We start from the raw sequence: 14838 nt of genomic DNA on the forward strand, positions 1-14838 counted from the left end.
GCTGTGTAGCTAGAAGAGCCAAGCCAGCAAGCCTTGTTTGAGGGTTCAAGTAAGGAAATCTGCCTCAAAATATAAAGTGGAGAGCAATAATGGAAGATACCTTATGTCAACCTCTGGTCTCCACATACACGTGCATGCACATGCCCATGGAGATACATGTGCTCTCAGGAGGCTGACAAGATCTCTGAGTTTGAGGCCAGTCTGGTCTACAGAGTGAATTCCAGGAGAGCCAGGGCTACCAGAGAAACACAACAATAACAAAAAATTTACCGCATCATGATAATTTTTCCTCTTTTCTAGGGAAAAGCACTTCAAGATCATTGGTGAGTCAGGAACTGGATTCCACACAGAGTACATCACTCATCCAGCAAACAAGTTGCCTGGCTACTACTGTATGTAACCAGCACTGTTCCACGCCCACCTTCTCCATCCAACCCCTCAATCTGGATGGACTGGCCTAGGCTCAGGTCTCCCAAAGCCATGTCTTAAGCTGCTTGAGGCTGGATTACATTTGGAAAAGAGCTGATGCTATAACCTAGACGCTACAAGAGCTCTCTCTTCCAGTCCTCCGGGCAAGAATTTCCTGTGATGGCAGAAATAACACTCACGTGTGAATGTCTTTTAATTAGCTTAGCATACATTATGTCTCAGCAAGAAACAGACCAAGGGTTCGTTTGTTTACATTGTGCATCAGATAGGGTCCATGGTGGCTCCAGTCTGCATTATCACCTCCATTCTTGTATCAGTCAGATGACTCGGCCTATGCTTGGAATCTGCCTACCTGGTGGGAGAGGAAAAAGGAAAGCAGAGAAAACCTCCATCTTTCTTGAGGCACAGTCTTCAGAGAGTGGCAAGGTCACTTTCCTCACATTTCAGTGATTAAAGCACAAAATCACATGGAATTTTAATAGGTCGGGGAAGGCTATTCCCCTACAAAGCAGAAGACTGCAAGTCACACCGATTGCAAAGGAAGAATATGGATCCAAGTGCCTTCCTTGGTTATCTCTAGGGGTTGGATTTACAGATAATTTTTATCATTTTCTAAAAATTTACACTTTCCCTGAGTTTTATGAAATACGTGTATAGACAGACACCTAACAGGAAAGGACTACATAGGAAGCCCTTGTCTGAGAAAAACAAAACATAACAAAACATGATTCTATGGGATCCGCCCTGTGTTAATAGTGAAGACTAGCCAGGCGTGGTGGCACACGCCTTTAATCCCAGCACTCGGGAGGCAGAGGCAGGCGGATTTCTGAGTTCGAGGCCAGTCGAAAAAAAAAAAAAAAAAAAAAAAAGTGAAGACTAGGGCTGGAGAAGTGGCTCAGAGGTTGAGAACCTCTGCTCTTCCAGACGACACAGGATTGATTCCCAGCAACCAAAGAATACTTACAGCAGTCTCTAATCCAGTTCCAGGGGATCTGACACCTCCGGCTGCCAGGCTCCCTCCTGCACTGGCATAGAGCACAGGCTCACAAGCATTCATATCAGTTTAATATTGTTTTATTAACAATAAATAGAGGCTGGAGGGGTGGTTCAGTACGTAAGGGCATGCACTTCTCTTGTGGGATACCCGAGTTTGATCTCTAGAACCTTTGTGGGGTGACTCACAGCAGCCTGTAACTCCAGCCTAAGGAGATCCAATGCCCACGGCATTTGTGGGCACCTGCACTCACATGCGCATGCCCATGCACACCTCTTGTAATATCATTTTTGTTGAAAGAAAGAAGAGAAAGAATTAGAAAAAAGCCGGGAAGAATGCATACCCAAGTGTCTTCCTTGGTCATCTCTAGGGACTAGATTTACAGGTAATTTTATCATTTCTTTATTTACACTTCCCCTGGGTTTTATGAAATACTTTTATAACAAGCAACATGAGTGAAGCTTGAAGGAGTGCTTGGGGTTACAGGTTTTCTTCAGAAGAATGAATGCCAAGCCACCCTGCTGAGGTCTCTGGGGCGGTACACAAGGCAGGAGCTTGCCCAGCCACAAGGCAGCAGTACAGCTTACAGAGGCTGCTCGCCTTGGCTCTGGCATCTCTGTCATACCCTTGCGCGTGTCCTCTGGCCCCACCCTTCTGTCCCAGTACATGGTGGCATGGTGGCACTCTGAAAAGAGAGACAGCCTGTACAGCAAGTGGCTGAGGAGCAGAAGAAAGCATGTATGGTGTCAAGTACGAAGTGAATGTGTTTTCTTCAACCTTCTGTCCACATCTGTCTGAAGTAAAGGGCCATCCTAAAGATGAAAACGTGAAAGCTTGAGGGAAATAATACAAACAGAAAAATCACAAAGAACACAGTCTTTTTTTTTTCTTTTTCTTTTCTTCTTGGGAGTTGGGGGGGGGAGGTCAAGACAGGGTTTCTCTGTGTACCTCTGGCTGTCCTGGAACTTGCTCTGTAGGGCCAGGCTGGCCTTAAACTTGCAGAGACCACCTACTTCTGCCTCCCAAGTGCCGGGACTAAATTAGGGAACAGCTACATATTACTCTGTGTGTGTGTGTGTGTGTGTGTGTGTGTGTGTGTGTGTGAGAGAGAGAGAGAGAGAGAGAGAGAGAGAGAGAGAGAGAGAGACTTTATTTAGCCTTGGCTGGCCTGGAGCACACTATATAGACCAGTCTGGTGCCAAATTCATAGAGATACAATTGCATTTGTCTCCCAGGTATTGGGATTTGGAATTAAAGGCACAAATCATCAAACCCCTGCTCCCTCTTTTTATTAACGATTGATACCCAGCTCTCTGTGGGCATTGCCACCCCTGGGCAGATGGCCTTGGGTCGTGTCTTAGGGTTTCTATTGCTGCAACAATGACTGTGGTGGTTTGAAAATGACTCCCATAGCCACACTGGGAGTGGCACTATTAGAAGGTATGGCCTTGTTGGAGGAAATGTGTCACTGGGACGGGGCTTTGAGGTTTCAGATGTTCCTGTCTCTTTTTACTGCCTGTGTATTCAGATGTAGAACTCTAAGCTCCTTCTCCAACACCATGGCTGCCTGCTTGCCACCGTGCTTCTCGCCATAATGATAATGGACTAAACCTCTGAACTATAAGCAAATCCCAATTAAATCTTTTCCTTTATAAGAGTTGCTGTGGTTGTAGTCTCTTCACAGAAACCCTAAGACAATGACCAATGCAACTTGGAGAGAAAAGGGCTTATTTGGCTTACACTTCCGCAGCACTGTTCATCATCAAAGGAAGTGAGGACAAGAACTCAAAAAGGGAGGCAGAAGCTGATGCAGAAGTCAGAGAAAGGTACTACTTACTGGTTTGTTCTTGGTTTGCTCAGCCTGCTGTGTTAAGGACCCAGGACCACCAGCCCACAGATGCTTCACCCACATTGGGCTCTCCCCTTGAATCACTAAATAAGAAAATGTCCTACAGGTTTTCCTACAGTCCGATCTTATGGAGACATATTCTCAATTGTGTTTCCTTTTTTGATAACTCTAGATTGTATCAAGTTGACATAAAACTAGGCAGCACAGGTTGTCAGAGAAAGCAGACCGAGAAAGCCAGGGGGAGCAAGCCAGTAAGCAACACTCCTCCATGGCTTCTGTGTCAGTTCCTGCTTCTAGGCTCCTCCCCTAAGTTCTGCCCTGACTCCCTTCATGTTAGACTGTGAGCTGTAAGCTGGCTTAAATCTTTAGTTCTCAAGTTGCTTTAGGTCGAGGTGTTTGTCGCAGCAATAGAAAGCAAACTAGGATATATTCCAAAAGAAACATCCATTATCAGGTGTCCCCATTGTTTCCTACACACTAGACCCAAATCAGCACAAATCTGCTGTCTTTACTCATGTGCCCATTTTAGACATTCCATGTAAATGAAATTTTACATTTTGCCTTTCATGCCTGGTGCCTAAGGAGGCTGGAAGAAGGAGACAGGCCCCCTGGAATCTGAGTTACAGATGATTGGGAGCTGCCATGCAAATGCTAGAAAACAAACCTAGCTGGGTTCTCTGGAAGAGCAGTCCTAACCATGAAGCCATCTTTCTGGCCCCAAAATTTGCATTTTTGTGATCTTTTGTGATTGACTTCCTTCACTTGGCATTATGTTTTTAAGATTTAACCATATTTTAGTATGTGTGCATATTTCAAGGAATAACATAATTCCTTATTATTGAAAATATTTCGTTGTCTATATTTTGGCAAATATTTGAGTTAGTTCTACTTTGGGCTTTTTATCTATTTATTTTGAGGCAGAGTCTCTCATTAACCCTGGCTGCCCTTGAACTCACTCTATAGCTAAGAATTACCATGTCTCTTGGTTTGGTTTTCATTTTTTTCAGTACAGGGTTTCTCTGTGGACTCTTGGGTATCCTGAAATTTGCTCTGCAGACCAGGTATCGTGGTTTGAATATGCTTGGCCCAAGGAGTGGCACTAATAAGAGGCATGGCCTTGTTGGAGTAGGTGTAGCATTGTTGAAGGAAGAGTATCACTGTGGGAGTGGGTGTTGAGACCTCCCTGCTAGCTGCATGGAGCGAGTTGGCCCCTAGCTTTCTTTGAATGAAGATGTAGAGCTCTCAGTTCCTCCAGCTCCTTGCCTGTCTGGACACTGCCATGCTCCTGCCATGATGATAAAGGACTGAACCTCGGAACCTGTAAGTCAGCCCCAATTAAACATTGTCCATTATAAGAGTTGCCTTGTTCGTGGTGTCTCTTTGTAGCAATGGAAACCCTAAGACACCAGGCAAGCCTCAAAATCATAGATATGCCTGCTGGGATTAAAGGCATGTGCCTCCATGCCTAGCTTGAACTCTTGATCTGCCTGCCTCTACCTCCCAAGTGCTGGGGTCGCGCAATGCACTGCCACACCTGGTGCTCAGTTTGGACCGTGACGAACAACTCAACAATGACTGTTCACATATACGTTTTTTGTGGGGATGTCCTTTCATTTCTCTATGATGCTAAGTTTTGGATGTTGGATGGTTCCATGAGATCCTCTTAAAGGCCTCAAGGTGGCACCTGTGAGAGATGCTCCCGGCCTTTAGAAAAACTGAAGGACCTCAGCAGGTCATCTCTGTGTTCTGACTCATGAGATGAGCCATGCATGCCTGCCATGTCGCGCTGTGCCGTCTTGCCAGAGACCTAGCAATGACGTCACTTGATAGTGAACTGAAACCTCCAGAACCACAAACCAAAATAAATCTTTCTCTTTACTGCTAACTGCCCCGGGGCCTTTCTTCTAGGGATGCAAAGCTGATTAAATAGTCAATGGGGAGGAGAGTTGCTGCGTCCCACACACAGTTCAACCTTTGCAGGAACTGCCAGGTTGTTTTCTTAAGTGGCGTGCCATTACATTGCTGCTGGCAGTGTAGGAGGGTTCCAAATCCAAACACCCTGCCAATATTTGTTATTATCTTTCTACTTGGCCATAGCCATCCTAGTAGAAGTGACGTGATATTTGGGTATACTTTTGAGTTGCTGTGCCCTAATGGCTAGGGCTCATGTTCAAGTTGTCTTTGATTCTATTCAGATACGTTGTCTTTCCTTAGTGGGTTATTTACCATTCCATTATTGAGGTGTAGAGATGCTAAACTATTTTTTAAAAAATATTTATTTAAATATTATTTATTCTGTATGTGTGCACATGTGTGCATGTGGAGATAGGAGGGCAACTTTTGGAAGTTGGTTTTCTCCTTTCTACCATGTGCTCAGCAGGCTTGGTGGTAAGCACCATAACCCTTCTCTCTCTCTCTCTCTCTCTCTCCCTCTCTCTCTCTCTCGTTCTCTTCCCCCCCCCCAATCTCTCCCTACTCTTCAATAATGACCCAGTCTCATTCTACAGCCCAGGATGCTCTAGAATTCACTATGTAGCTCAAGCTGACCTTGAACTCATGCTGATCCTTCTCCTGAGCCCTCCAAGGGCTAGAATTGATAGACATGAGCCAACACACCCAAGAATTCTTTATAGGTTCCAGATAAATTCTCATCAGATACCTGATTTATAAGTATTTAATGCCATTCTATGTGTTATCTATTCATTTTTTCCAATGTTATTTGAAGAACAAAGGTTATGTATCTGAATAAAGTTCAGTTTTCCTATTTTTTCTTTACTACTCATGCCTTTGTCCACTCTGAAGTCAGAAATACTCCTATACTTTCTTCCAATGTTGCTACCAGAACCATATGGTATGTAGGACATGAGGTATGGCTTGCTGGAAGAATTTGGTACCTAGCTCTACAAGGCACAGAACACCATGGGCTCTAAGTGGAGTGGGCATGGAGACCTATGGGTACAAGCCAGCCTTTAGGGACTCAGCATTGGCATCTGTGGGGGCTTGAGAACTCCACCTGCTTGCAGAGAAATACTGCTCCACAATGTAGCCAGCGTTCTTCCAAAGCTCACAGCCCTGCAGTAGAGTCACAGCTCTGAAAGAGCACTCCCAGTACGGTGGCCACTCCCTTCCTCTGCTGGCCTTACTTGCTCTGAAGAAACTCAATGTACAAAATTGATTTATTTCTCTAGACATGGTGCACTTTGAGGCAGGAGGATTGAGAGTTCAAGACTATCTTCCCATTCAAGACCATCCACCATCAGTATCATACTCAGAGCTGGGGAGCAGGGTGTGTGTGTGTGTGTGTGTGTGTGTGTGTGTGTGTGTGTGTGTGTGTGTATCACACCTTAAATCTCAGCTCAGGAGGCAGAAACAGGCAGATCTTTATGAGTTCAAGGACTGCCTGGTCAACACAGTGAGTTCCACACCAGCCAGGACTACACAGTGAGACCCTGTCTCAAATGAAACAAAACCCCAAAACACAACAACAACAACAGCAACAAAATAGGCCATCCTCTACCACATTGAATTCAAGACCAGCCTGGGCCTGTTTCAAAAATTAAACAAAATGTATTTAAGGTTAGAAGTATAGTTCAATGGTGGAATGTTTGCCTAGCATGCCAGCTCTAGGTTTGATTTCTAAAAAAAAAAAAGTAAATTTATCCAATAAACCTGATATATCCCTGATAAAATGCAGTAAATGTACAGTAGCTCCTTAACTTATATCTTATGTTCCAACAAGCCCATGGTACATTGAAATTGAAAGTGGTAAGTGAAAAATTGTATGTAAGATACTGTCTTAGGTTTTCCTATTGCTGTGATAGAACATCATGGCCATAAGCAAGTTGGAAAGGAAAGGAAAGGGGTTATCTCCCTTACATTTCCATATCATAGTCCATCATCAAAGAAGTCAAGACAGGAACTCAACCAGGGCAGGAACCTGGAGGCAGGAGCTGATGCAGAGGACATGGAAGGATGCTGCTTACTTGCTTACTCTTCATGGCTTGCTCAGTCAGCTTTCTCATGGAACCCAGGATCACCAGCTCAGGTGGCACCACCCACAGAAAAGGTCTGGGCCCTCCCCCAATCACAAATTAAGAAAATTCCCAACAGGCTTGTGTACAGCCTGATACTATGAAAGCATTTTCTTTTTTTTTTAATATTTATTTATTTATTTTATTATATGTAAGTACACTGTAGCTGTCTTCAGACACTCCAGAAGAGGACATCAGATTTCGTTATGGATGGTTGTGAGCTACCATGTGGTTGCTGGGATTTGAACTCAGGACCTTTGGAAGAGCAGTTGGCGCTCTTAACTGCTGAGCCATCTCACCAGCCCCGGAAGCATTTTCTTAATTGAGGTTCCCTCCTCTCAGCTTGTGTCAGGTTGACACAAAACTGGCCAGCTGCCCAGGATTGCAGGAGTGTTGTAAAGCATGCCACGAGTCCAGGAAAAGATCTGAACTAAAAATGTTCAGTATGATTTCTGCGGAATGAGTGTTACCTGCTCACCATTATCTTGAAAAGTCATCAGAGTCAGGATCATCTATACTCAGGATGAGTATAGGTGTGTAAATAATATCTCAGTAAAAAGTAATTTTACCATAAATCCAGGGGTCGGAGAAGAGCTCACTGGTGAAGGCACTTGCTGTCAAGCATTACTACCTGAGTTTGACCACTGGGACCCCTATGATTGAAGGAGAAATGACACAAGTTGTCCTCTGGTCTCTACACGTGTGTGTGTGTGTGTGTGTGTGTGTGTGTGTGTGCGCGCGCGCGCGTGCTTGCATGCACAAATAGATATATAAGTAAATGATTAAATATATGTAAAAATAAACGATAATTCCTCCATCCAGAGTTGACCATTCTAATTGCTTTGGCCATCTTTATATCTTTTCTATATTAGGTGCTAATTATCAAAATGAATGTGAGAAATATGGTTTCCATAGTAACGTAGCTATGTTTTTATTGCTGTCATGACCAAAAGCAACTTGGAAATAATTTATTTCAGCTTATGGTTTATAGTTTAACATGAAGGGAAGTTAGGGAAGGAACTCAAGGCAGGAACTGAAGCAGAGGCCACTAAGGGGTACTCCTTACTAGCTTGCACCTCTGGCTTGTTTAGCCTGCCTTTTTATATACCCCAGGACCGTATTCCCAAGGATGGTACTGCCCACAGGAAGCTGGGCCCTTCCACATTGATCATCGAGCAATTAAAAAAAAAAAAAAAAAAGTCCTGCAAGCTTGCCCACAAACTAATCTAATCTAATGGGGGCATTTCTCAAGTGTTCCCTCTTCTCAGATGACTCTTGTTGTCAAACAAACTAGTTGACCAAAACAACAATACCCAGGGTGAACATAATAAAAAATGAATAGATGCCCCTGTTGTCTTAGTTAGGGTTGTATTGATGTGAAGAGACACCATGACCAAGGCAACTTTTAGGCAAACATTTAATTGGGGATGGCTTAGAGTTTCAGAGGTTCAGTCCATTATCACCATGGTGGGAAGCATGGCATCATACAGGCAGACTTGGTGCTGGAGGAGCCAAGAGAGTTCTACATCTTGATCTGGAGGTAGCCAGGAGAAGGCATCCAGCAGGAGGCTCTAATTCCACATTGGGCAGAGCTTGAGCATAAAGACCTCAAAGCCTACCCTCACAGTGGCACACTTCCTCCCACAAGGCTACACCTACTCCAACAAGGCCACAGCTCCTAATAACACCACTCCCCATGGGCCAAGCATTCAAACACAGGAGTCTATGGAGGACTAACCTATTCAAATCACCACACTTGTTAAGACTGTTGGAAAGCCAAACATGTCATCTGTCCATATACCACACTCTAAAAGGCTTTAACAAGGAAGTCTTACCTGCTAAATTCAAGATCTTCCCGTCTTCCCTGTTGCCCAGTCTCCCTGGGATCCTGGCGGAGCCTCCTGAGCTGCCAGTCTGACTCTTCCCTGGCAGCATCTTGGCTTGCTACACTCGCCTCTAGGAATCATTCTGAAGCTCCTCGGAGAAGAATGAGAGACTGGTTAGGATCTGGGTCACTTCTGAGAGCCTGGGGAAGTTTGGCTGTGGCCTTTGCTTCTCAAGGAATGCATTTTGCTTTGCCTGGCTAGAGAGGCTGTAAGCTGTCTTGACTGCAGTCACTCAACCTTTGTCCTGTCAAACTGGAGAAGGCCTCATCCTCCTCAAACTACAGTCTGTCTTTTTATATTTTGCTGTTGCTAGTCTAAGTTACACCTTGCCATGCCTACCAGGACAGGCCACACGGCATAAAGTCCTCAGAGATGACCCTGTCTGACCTGCTTTCTTGCCTTCAGCTTTGAACAAAGGGACCCAGGGCTGTTCCTGGATCATGACTCTCCCTTAGGAAACACCGAGTGGCTTCTGCCTCATTTCTCTAAGTCTGAGAACATCCACCTACTCACGACATCTGGCCTGCCTAGGTCTTGTCTCCTCTTAATTATAAATCAGTTCTTTAGAGCTGGAGAGATGGCTCAGAAGTTAAGAGCACTGACTGCTTTTCCGAAGGTCCTGAGTTCAAATTCCAGCACCCCACGGTTTCTCACAACCATCTGACTCCCTCTTCTGGAGTGTCTGAAGACAGCTACAGTGTACTTACATATAATAAATAAATAAATCTTTTTAAAAAGAGCACTGACTGCTCTTCCAGAGGTCCTCAATTCAATTTCCAGCAACTACATGGAGGCTCACAACCATCTGTAATGGGGATCTGATGCCCTCTTCTGGTGTGTCTGAAGACAACAACAGTGTACTTATATACATAAAATAAATAAGTCTTTAAAAAAAAAGTTCTTGTAAGAATTGCCCTCAAAAAAGTAGGTACAGCCGGGCGTGGTGGCCCATGCCTTTAATCCCAGCACTCGGGAGGCAGAGGCAGGCGGATTTCTGAGTTCGAGGCCAGCCTGGTCTACAAAGTAAGTTCCAGGACAGCCAGGGCTACACAGAGAAACCCTGTCTCAAAAAACCAAAAAAAAAAAGTAGGTACAAAGTCCCCATCCCTAATCAAGAAGCTATTCACAGTTGATTGCTGCTGTGAGGGGTGAATCAGTTTCCCTCAATGGAGTGACAGGAGATGTGTCAACACACACCAGGGCACACACACCAGGGCTCAGGAGCAGTCAGCCAACACAAAATGGGCTCTGTGTCTTTTTGTTTCTTTGTTTTGAGACAGGGTCTTACCATGTAATTCTGGATGTCCTGGAACTTACTATGTAGAACAGGCTGGCCTCAAACTCACAGAGCTCCTCCTGCCTCTGACTCCCCAGAGTTGGGATTAAGGGCATGGACCACTGTGGCAAGTGACCCTGTATTTTGTGGTGTTATCTATCTATTTATTGATTTTCTTTCTTCTTTCCCCCACCACTGGAAGCCTTGCCTGGTCACAGAAAATTACTGGTTCAGACTCCATATCCCCCATATTTATTTACTTTAAAGAGAGAGTCAGAAATATGAAATTGAGAAGGTAGGGAATTGGGGGAGGATCTGGTAGAATTTCGGAGTCAAGATAGAATATGATAAAAATATATTGTATGAAATTCTCAAAGAATACATTTTTTTTAAAAAGACTGCCCTCAGGGACAGGGATAGCTCAGTGGTTAAGAGCACTGGTTGCTCTTGCAGTGGACCTGGGTTCGGTTCCCACACGATGATTCACACTTGCCTGTAACTCCAATTTCAGGGGATCTGATGCCCTCTTCTGACCTCCTCTGGGACTAGGCATACACACATGGTGGACAGACATTCGTGTAGGCAAAACATTTGTACAGTAAAAATAAAGACATTTAAAAAGAAACAAAGCAGCACTGCCCTTATACGCAGCCAGTACTCTTAACCACTGAGCCAGTCACCGCGACAGCCCCTGGAGTATTTTCTTTTCTTCTTTTTTTTTTTTCTTTGTTTGGCATTTTTTCCCCTTTTTTGGAGACAGGGTCTCTCAATACAGTCCTGACTGTCTTGGAACTCACTACGTAGATCAGGCTGGCCTCAGACTCACAGAGATCCTCTGCCTCTGCCTCCGGAGTGCTGCAAAAAATGGTGTGTGGGGCCCCTGAAACATTTTCAACAAACCCATGAGAACACCCCTTTTAATGTGATTCAGGTTAAAAGTCATGTCCCATGCTGGGACACAAGATTTTGTTAAGCTGGCCATGGTGTGAAAATGGCCCTCTTACACTCATGTTTGAATATGTGGTCCTCAGTTGGTGGAACTGTTTGGGAAGAACTGTGTAGCCTTCTTAAAGGAGGTGTGACAATGGAAGCAGTCTCTGAGGTTTTAAAGGATTCATGCTATTCCCAATGTCCCTTCCTCTGCCTCATGCTTGTTAATTAAGATGTAAGGTCTCAGCTACTTCTCCAATATCATGTCTGCCTGCCTGCCTGCTGCCATGCCCCTCACCGTGATGGTCATGGACTCTAACCCTCTGAAACTGTAAGCCCAAATAAATTACTTCTTCTGTAAGTTGCCTGCCTCATGGTCATGGTGTCTCATCACAGCAGTAGAACCATAACTAAGATACTAGACAGCCCCAGCAGGCCAAAAGACTCTGGGTTGTATATCTCATATAAGTAATATGGAAAGTCCATCCCTTTATATACTACACTTCTGATATTTGTTGAATCAATTCCAAATTGAACTAGCAGAATTAATACACTCATGACATTTTCAAAAATTAGAGACTGGGGAGATGAGTCAGTCAGCAAAATGCTTACATAAGTATGAAGAGCTGAGCTTGGATTCCCAGGAGTCACATAAAAAGGCCAGCCCTGAGAAGACATGGCGGGGGGGCGGGGAGCTTGCAGGATAGCCCATATTGCTGAATCTGTAAGATGGTTTTGTTTGGTTGGTTTTATATTTATTTGGGTTTGTTTTGTTTTGTTTTGTTTTGTTTTGTTTTGTTTTGTTTTGTTTTAAAGATAGAATCCCACTATATAGCTCTAACTATCCTGGAACTCACTGCATAGACCAGGATGGTCTTGAAATCAGATAGACCTACCTGCTTCTGTCTCCTGAGTGCTAAGAACAAAGTCATGTGCCACCATGACTGGCCTGAATCTGTAAATTCTAGGTCCAGTGAGAGAACATGTCAGGAAAAACACAGTGGATCGTGACTGAGGAAGACCCTCTACATCAGCCTCTGACCTCCGGGTGTGTGTACACACCCACATGGATACAAAAATTAGATCCAGATTGATAGGCTCAGGCCTAGAAAGCCCAGTACTTGGGAGGCTTAAACAGGAGGATCTGGGAGCTTGAGCTCAGCCTGGGCTAAGGAGGAAAATTCTGTCTCAAAACAAAAACAAAAATAAACAAATAACAATTACATAAGAAATGTTTTAAAAGGTGATTTTGTGTGAGGGAGAGTGTGTTTGGGGTGTGTGTGTGTTTGGTGTGTGTGTGTGTGTGTGTGTGTGTGTGTATGTGTGTGTGTGTGTGTGTGTGTGAGAGAGAGAGAGAGAGAGAGAGAGAGAGAATGTATATATGTATGTACATGTGGCTGGAGGTTAGAGGGTGGAGTTGGTCCTCCCCATCTACCTTGCCGAGGAAGAGCCTTTGTTCCTCCACCTTGCTAGCTGGCCTTCAAGCCTCCATCTCCCTTAGGATTAAAGGTGCGCTCTACCACATCCAACTTTTTTTCTTTTTTCTTTTCTTTTCTTTTCTTTCCTTTTCTTTTCTCTTCTCTTCTCTTCTCTTCTTTCCTTTTCTTTGTTTTTTGTTGTTGTTGTTGTTTGGTTTTTGTTGTTGTTGTTGTTTTTGTTTTTGTTTTTGGTAGGGAGGTTTGGTTTTTTGAGTCAGGGTTTCCTCTGTGTAGCCTTGGCTGTCCTGGAACTCACTTTGTAGACCAGGCTGGCCTTGAACTCAGAAATCTGCCTGCCTCTGCCTCCCAAGTGCTGGGATTAAAGGCATGCGCCACCACTGCCTGGCTTCTTTTCTTTTTTAAAGATGTATTTTTATTTTATGTATGTGATTGTTTATCAGCACCTATGTATGTGTGCCACATCCTGAACAGGCCAGAAGAAGACTCCAGATCGCCTGGAACTGGAGTTACATATGGTTCTGAGTCACCATGTGGTTGCCGGGAACTGAACCCTGGTCCTCTGCAAGAGAGGTTAGTGCTCTTAACCGCTGAGCCATCCCTCCAGCCCCCTCTTCTTTCTTTCTTTTTTCAAAATTCCATATGTTTGGCAGATCAATTTCGGATCATCAGGTTTGGGTGGTAAACAGTTTTAGATGCTAGCCAGCCCCAAAGAAACTTTAAAAACATTCATTCACTCTTTCTCACCAGGCCAGTGTGCATCATTTTGTCTGGAGAATCTCTATCTTTAACAACTGACTCACTTAATAAATCATTTCCAGATTAAATGGCCTTTTCTCTCATGGACTGTCTCTATCATAAATATATAAACATCACTTCAGTGAAATGAATGACAACGGAGACATGTGAAAGTAGCTTAACTCTTAAAATGTTCTAGGGAAACAGATTCCACGTGTGAAATAAGTATTTCTTTGCAAGTTGGTTTTGTAGATGTGAATTGGGCTTTCATTCACTGGGTTCTGTCTGAGTGAACACACCTGCACAGTGCTACAGCTAATGGGAACAGTCTCCAAGATAACAAAGAAGGGATCGGACATAGGATATGCTTTGTTTCTCTCAGAAGCACATGCAGAGGTGCTCAGATGCCTGCAATAGCATCCCTGGGAGGCTTCACTGGGAATTAGCAATATCTTCTGTCACCAGGAGGAAAGCAAAGTGCCTAGAACACAGAGAATGTGGGAGACATTTTTTATTTCCACCCCATATGGTTTCAGCTTTCATCACGTTATTTAGTCAGATAACCAAATTATAGGGGAAGGTTGCAGATAGAGCTCAGGGACAGAGCCCTCGCCTGGCATGTACAGCATCTTGGTGACAAAGCCCTCGCCTGGCATGTACAGCTTTTTAGGTTTGATCTCCAGTATTGCCAAGATTCAAAAAAGAGTAGAGAGGAAAACAATACTTTAACACGATGTAAGAAAATAAGCATCACTACTTCACTGTACAGTCAGAAATTTTCCTCTGACAGCACTGAGTCCTGCACTAAGGCAGGCTGTCAGGATCAGAGAAGCACAATCTGATGCTAGGATGTTGGCTGCCCAAGCTCTCTCTTTAAGGATAGACTAGTATTTGAAGACATTACTTTTCGTCACTCTTTTTTTCTTTCTCTTCTCTTCTCTTCTCTTCTCTTCTCTTCTCTTCTCTTCTCTTCTCTTCTCTTCTCTTCTCTTCTCTTCTCTTCTCCTCTCCTCTCCTCTCCTCTCCTCTCCTCTCCTCTCCTCTCCTCTCCTCTCCTCTCCTCTCCTCTCCTCTCCTCTCCTCTCCTCTCCTCTCCTCTCCTCTCCTCTCCTCTCCTCTCCTCTCCTCTCCTCTCCTCTCTTCTCCTCTCCTCTCCTCTCCTCTCCTCTTCTCTTCTCTCTTTTCTTTTCTCCTCCTTTCTTTCTCTCCTTTCTTTCTTTTTTTTAAAAGACAGTCTCACTATGTAGCTCTGACTATTCTGGAACTCAC

The 14838-nt window shown here is 44.2% G+C and overlaps 1 long non-coding RNA gene across 1 annotated transcript; it reads right to left on the reverse strand.

Annotated features, from left to right (window-relative positions):
- Positions 1–615: 615 nt before the first annotated feature.
- Positions 616–9309, reverse strand: Gm39914. The gene is made up of 2 exons (XR_866662.2): positions 9139–9309; positions 616–781 (listed from the first exon to the last, which is right to left on the reverse strand). It is a non-coding gene; the product is annotated as a predicted gene, 39914 (long non-coding RNA).
- Positions 9310–14838: the final 5529 nt, after the last annotated feature.

The sequence above is a fragment of the Mus musculus genome, chromosome 2 (genome assembly GCF_000001635.26).
Source record: "Mus musculus strain C57BL/6J chromosome 2, GRCm38.p6 C57BL/6J".
NCBI lineage: Eukaryota > Metazoa > Chordata > Mammalia > Rodentia > Muridae > Mus > Mus musculus.